The following is a 7,257-nucleotide window of genomic DNA, read 5'->3' as shown; positions in this document are numbered from 1 at the left end:
TAAAGATTGACATTAATATGTAAAAAGATACCCTAAATGCTAAATATACGCTAACCTACAACACGTTCCTCCATCACTTCTTTACACCTATACATCACCATGGCCATTCTCAACATGGGGAATAGACATTATTGGAAAAATCACTCCTGGGACAGGAAGCCATGAATACATCCTAGTAGCAATTGATTACTTCACAAAATGGGTTAAAGTAGCATCATATGCAAAACTCAGCACAAAACATGTAGCACTCTTTATCGAAAGGAACATCATATGTCGATATGGAGTCCCACATGAAATGATAAGTGACAATGAAACTCACTTTCAAGCGGAATGTGAAGAATCACTTTAAAAATATGGCATTCAACATCATCACTCTTCCCCATACCATCCTCAAGCAAATCGCGCGGTAGAGGCAGCCAATAAGAATTTAAAGACTATCATCGAAAAAATGACAGAGAACTACAAGGATTGGCCTGACAAACTCCATTTCGCTCTTTGGGGTTATTGCATGTTAATTCGTTCATCCACCGGAAATACGCCATTTTCCTTAGTCTATGGAATGGATGCCGTACAACTTGTGGAATTAGAAATACCTGTTGGGTTTCGATGAGTCCGACTAACCGCGGAAGAAAACCCGAGCCAAGACCACACTCATAATAAATATAATCATAAAGCATAATTAACTTAAACAACAAGATTAAGAAAGAGATTAATAACTTTGGCGCGTGCTTCGCTCACTAAAAGAGCTCTAACTTGGAAAGCTCTAAGTCTCGCTCGCACGAGAACCTCCAACGGAAGTCCACCCGTAACTCGACCTAAACCCGAGTAATTATATGTGTTCAAAGGTTTTCTCAATGGAGATGCCTTTTTCAACCCCTTACTCAAGTGAACAATCCCAATGTATGCCTTGGCTATCTATAAGGAGTGCTTCCTTGTGAATGCCACTCATCTTTCAATGTGGGACTTTTTCACAAAAAGATCCCACATAGAAAGAATGTTGAATTCAATCCTTAGTTAAATTAACCAAGAAATAACAACGTAACAAGTGTCACATGGTTAGGTGAGGACCACTTCCTCACTTGCTCCCCAAGGCAACTCACATGCATTGTGATTTAACCATGTGACACCCAACCTTGAGCCCCAAGTTGGGTTCGCTTGGGCCGCCACCTTTTGGCCCGCGTCCATGACCCGCCACCCGGGTCCGCGGCCCGCTGCCACATGGCATTGCCAATGTGGGCACGCTGTCATGTGGCGCGTTGCCACTTGGTGGCTGCCAACGTGGCACGCCGCCACCTTGGCGCACTGCCACGTGGCACGCCCGCACCTTGGCGCACCATCACGTGGCACGCCCGCACCTTGGAACGCCGCCACGTGGCACGCTGCCACCATGGTGGCTGGCACGTGGCGCGCTGGCACTTGGTGGCTGACACATGGCGCTGCCACGTGGCACACTTCTATTTGGCGCGTTTCCCTAGCCTTTCGCGCGGCTGGGGTTTTACTTGTTACTTGAAGCATTTTCCCGTCTCGCCAATTTCTAAATTTTGGCTCGACTTTTAATATTTGGTTCCTACGCTCTAAGCTCGGAATCTGATGTCTTTATTCACAATACTCGGGTGACTCATTAATTCCTTCCGAATTAATTCATCGCATCGGTTCGTTAGTTGCTTGGGTGTGACCCGAAGGGTTCAGTCAAGATTAATTTGTAATATTAATTATACATTAATATTACTAATCGGAAGCGGCCTCCACCCAGGCATTCCGATCACTTGACCTCACTGAATAATTAGCTTTCTAATAATTCTGAACCCTCTATCGAAATAATACATTTGTTCGAAGGACACCATTCCTTTCAATCTCCCACTTAACCTTCCGGACAAGTGCGCTTTTAGTATATAGCCTTTTTCCTATGTCACTTAATGTCTCTTCATGAACTATAAGGTAAGATTTATTCGTCATCCTTATTATGTCCAGAAGTGTTTCTCGATTCCAAGTCCGACTGTCAATAAACAGATGATTTCTAAAATCCATCCGAGCACGGCCATGCATTTTACAGTCTCGCTCTTCGAAAGGCCTTGTAAACAACAAAGATATCTTCCATGTTTTAGTAGGGGGACATTCCCAGTCTTGTAACGTAGCTTCTCTTACTGAGAATACCTAGCCACACGAGTGTTGCCGTTATAATCCCCCTTTACGGTAGACGTTTGACAACATCAAAGCAGACTAGTACTCAAATAAGAGAACTCACAATACTCATGGTCGAGGAAATAGGTTCCGATAGCCATAATGAGAAGTATACTTATGACGATTTTTAATCTCTTAAAGTATTCTCATAGGTCGATCCAGTATGGTTCTAAGCCAATACATGTGAAAATGATTTATGACAATCATGTCCTTGTAGCACAAAAAACGGTGCTATAAATCAAACTACATACTAATCGCAAGTGGTCATTAATCGTCCATCGTTTAAATGACCTTGATTAGGGATAATTCTCGATTATAATATTTAATGTTCACTTAATAGGTGTTTCCTTATCAAGACTGGTCTTGAAACCCAATTTTGAATATTCTCATAATCGAATGGACTCATTATTTAATCCTAAACCATAATTAAATAGCAAACAGAGTGATAAAACTGCATGAAATTTTAAATTACTCCAAAACCTGAATGGTTCATCTTATGATAAATGGTTTTTCTAAATGTTTTAAGAGTAACACTCTTTATAAAACATTTATAGAAATCACACCCATATCTAATATGCTTGATTTCTTTCGTGTAATTGTGAATGTTATCGTTCACTTATTGCATAGGTTTAGTTATAATTACTTTGCTAATCTCAGCATCTTCATTACTGATCATTTTCATAATAAGATGATAAAATTTGAGAGTGTCATGGATTATATGTGATTAAGGATTTATTGTCCAAGTGATGGCTCCCACTCGTTTTCATGATTGAGATCTTCAACTTGACATCCTACAATCATTAACGTTCAACAACGAACTTTCCATAGAACATCTTCTTTATTAAGGCAGCAATATTCTCAACATATAATTTAGTAGATTTCCTGATGATGCTTTGCTTGGGTTTCACTCCAAACGACTCACAATGATTTGGGATACCCTAATCACTTGTGATCATCGAAATTTACCTTAAATTCCCACACATTACACATGGATGCATGTCCATATTACCATTCTCAAGCCACGACTTATTGTTAGCTCGTGCTTATGAACTGCTTCCTTGTTAAGGATCTAATACTTGTTAAGGTTTGTGCTTGCAACATCAATTCTCAAATTGTATCTGTTTCTACAAGTCAAGAACTCATCATGTTACTTATCCAAGTTTTTTGGATGTTCTTAGCCATAATCTAACGATCTATTACATAGGTTCAGGTTGATAAGTACTATATACATACTTCACATACTCTAAGCAAGTAAGTCGTGTGACGATTCCATATCGTAGCGTACATGATGGATTTAATTATAAAATGATTCTCAATCTTTTTCCACCCACGTTACATTTTAGCTCATCCAGTTTCACTGAGTCTTGCTAAACTGTTTGCTATGTGATATGGTTCAAAGTCTCTACTAGAGTCTTTCTTGTTTGACTTAGTATTTAGCCTAGCTCATACTTAGTTCAAACATTTACTTAGTTTTATACATACGTGTCGAAAGTCTTTCGAAGTCCTTCAATTCATGTTTAACACGGTAAATTCCCTTACACGTTCAAACATTATATTAAGTCTATACAATAGATCTTAATACCCAGTATGTACTAAGTATCGTCTTTTGCTTAGTCCATTGTCGAAAATACTTTCAAATCTAAGCATTTAGAATTTGATAGTTAATTTACAACAGAGTTCGTAAACTTCTTGTTGGACTTTACAAGATTGACTCTTGCTCCCACTAAACTTCTTATTCATAAGAATTTTTATGTTTCTTCATAAGCCAATCCTTTTATTAACATTATGAGAAAACACGTTCCAATTCCTTTATGCAATGCTTCCTTCAATCCCATAATGGATTTCTTGAGCTTGCTTTCAAATCTAGCATTATTTAGATTTTCAAAACCCTTAGACTATTTTCATGGTCACTTCCAAAATCCTATTTTAGGAAGGCGGTTTTGGTATCTATTTTGCCATATTTCATATGTGCAATTTTGCTAGAATAACCATGAAAAGACTTGAGCATTCCAATTGGTGAATAGGTTTTTATTAAAATCAACTCCGTGAATTTAATTATATCATTTTCAAAAAATCTAGCTATATATGCATATACAAATCCACATTTGTTAGTTTTCTCCTTGAAAACTTATTTGCGATCGATGGGTCTTTCACCCCTCATGCAAATTAATCAAGTTTTAAACATGATTTTCAAACATGGAGTCTATTTCGGATCTTATGGCCTCTAACCATTATTTGGAATTTGGATTTGTCGTAGCTATCTCACAAGGCATTATTCCCTTACTATCTAATAGTAAATAGTATGCTTGTAAGTCTTAGGTTTATTTCTAACTTAATAGAAAATTTATAGGATTCAATCCAAAACTTTGGTGAATTCTATACCTATACGGGGTTATTGCATCAAACACTGAGTTTCAAAGCGCTTCCAAAGCCCTTTTATTATGTTTGTCTTACTCCAACTTATCAGTAGTTTTGTGAGTAATGAATTCTCTTTTAAGGAACTTATAAAGTCCTTTTGAGTATTCTTGATCAATCATTCTCATGAAGCCCTTTTGAGTCTTCCGAGATTCTCAAAGCCCTTTGATTATGTTTGTCTTACTCCAACTTATCAGTAGTTTTGTGAGTAATGAATTCTCTTTTAAGGCACTTATAAAGTCCTTTTGAGTATTCTTGATCAATCATTCTCATGAAGCCCTTTTGAGTATTTCAAGATTCTCAGTTCTAGTTTGTTGCTAAGCTCGATAGTCATCGAGTTCATTTTCCTCCCACTTTCGTTTTGAAAATGTGTTACTTTCTAGAAAGACACCACTTAGAGCAACAAATATTATGTTCTCATTTTGGTTGTGGAGGTAATGCCCGTAGTCTCACTTTAATGCTTACAAAGAGACATGTATATTGTCTTTTGGTAAAAGTTCGTTGTGAAACAAGTGGTTATCTCCCACTTGAGCTATCTTAGCCTTTAATGAGCCATTAAACTCCCACTAAACCACCTAGCTCTTCCTAAGCCGATGAGCTCCCACTGAGTCACTTAGCTCCCACTGAGGCTAAGATTTTTAGACATATACTTGAAAAGACGTTTAGAAGTTAATTCTATCCATAACTGAATATGGTGTCCTTTCTTAGCTCCGCCGTTTTGTTTAATGTAACATTAGTCATTTGTGCAAATCTTTAAGAACTTTATAGTAAGGGATATGATCCATTATTGTTCGAGTCATTTTTAAATGGCATCGAGGTCTCCGTAAAGACACACTATGTTCTTTGTGGAGTTATTTATGAAAATTTCAATTTCATAACTTTGTGATGGTCACACTTGGCTCAAGCAAACATCGCTCGATCTAATCTAAACGTTTTGATATCTTGCCAAGTCGATTCTGTACTTCATTGAACTCTTGAACTATTCAAGGTCAAGTTTGTTCACATTTGATGAATATAGCCATATTCTTTCAAATTCTTCGTGAAACATTGAAGTAATTGAATCCTCTTTAGCTTTCGGAGTCAATTGTCTATACTAAGAACAATAGCTCATTACTTTTTTAAACAAGTAAGACTTTCTTGTCTTAGAACGATTCCAAATCGGTTAACTGTCAAGAGCCTATATAGCCTTGAGTACGTTCTTGTTATTGCTAAAGATGTCCGGAACACAAATCATGTCTGTGATTTGAACTTTGTGAGTTTTCATTTTAGGGAAATGTTTGTTTATAATCAAGCATTCTTGACCCTCATGGTTTAGATAGCCATGCCATTCAAATAAATTTGCAACTATTGCTCTTTACTTTGAATGTGAGTCTTTCCGTGTGTTAACGGATTGTTTGCTGATTATGGAACACAATAACTATTTATCAGTTCCAGCCTTAACTTAAAAGGTCTTTAAACAAAGCATACGACCTTACAACCGATGTAGCTCTTGATGCTTCATTCTAAGCTTGTAAGACAATAACTTAGCTTATCTTCAATAGTTTGAGGTCACTTTCAAAGTGTATTACTCAAGCAGTATCTGATACTTGTGAAGATAATAACTTGCTAAGTTGATTAGAATAACATGAACTCTTTAGCAGAAATGGAATCTTATTCCTTTTCTTTGTTCCTCGTGTCCTATAATTCTTATCATACTTTATCTCATAATCTTTCAGAATCATTTCTTTAAGAACCTTTGACTTTTATACTTTGTTAGGCATAATTAATCATCTAATGCATCGTATAACAAAGTTCCATCTTTTCCTTTAATTCGTTCTTGAATTAATACATCAATGAGTTCTACTTACCAGCGTATAAAGCAAAAAGATATGTTGGTTGTCAAGTATTGACAATTTTGAGTTTCCAACTCAATACTTCATGTTTATCAAAACTACCTAGTATTTTGAATACATGATGTCCAACCGTCCTTTCGGACTTATAAAAGTCATTTATGAGAATTGTATTTTAGAAATGCCTTTCCTTTCTTTGAGAACTATTCTCAAAAATTTCCTTTACCAATCATGGAAAACAATATAGTTTGATTTAGAATTCTAAAAATATAAGTGCAAAGTATAACCATTTATCAAGAAAATAACATAATAAGTTTGAAATTTAAAAGCATTCATGCAAATTTTCAATCCTATTAAGCGTCTTATCCACGCATTAAATTTGTCCCCATTTGGCGAGAATAAGGCGATTCCAAGATCCAAAGAAACAAAGAGTGGTTAAGCATGCTTTGGCTTGTCTTAACGCTCAATCTTCTAAGGTAAGCAACTCTTTGCTAATGGCTCCAAGCCACTCGTGGTTGGATAAATCGTCGCATCTTATGCTCTCTCAACAACTTATCCACTTTGCCACGACATGTTAGGACTCCATCACTCATATCGTTGAGTATAACCAAAACCAACATGTATGCGATGTCTTGCTTTGGCAAACCCATCATCATACGTTTTGTATCCTAGGGAATAATAGTGATGCCTCGCTTTGGCCTAGCCCATCATTACTCTCAATAGGTCAATAAGTGTTGTTTAGTAATGGCAAGTTTTACCCAATATTTAAGGGACCTAGGGTTTCTATGTTGGTTTATTTAAGTGAACTTAATTAATCATCCCAACATTCGAA

Source organism: Chenopodium album, chromosome 16, assembly GCF_948465745.1.
Source record: "Chenopodium album chromosome 16, dcCheAlbu1.1, whole genome shotgun sequence".
In the NCBI taxonomy this organism is placed as follows: domain Eukaryota; kingdom Viridiplantae; phylum Streptophyta; class Magnoliopsida; order Caryophyllales; family Amaranthaceae; genus Chenopodium; species Chenopodium album.
The sequence above is the reverse complement of the archived record's forward strand: the minus strand, read 5'-3'. Positions refer to the sequence as shown.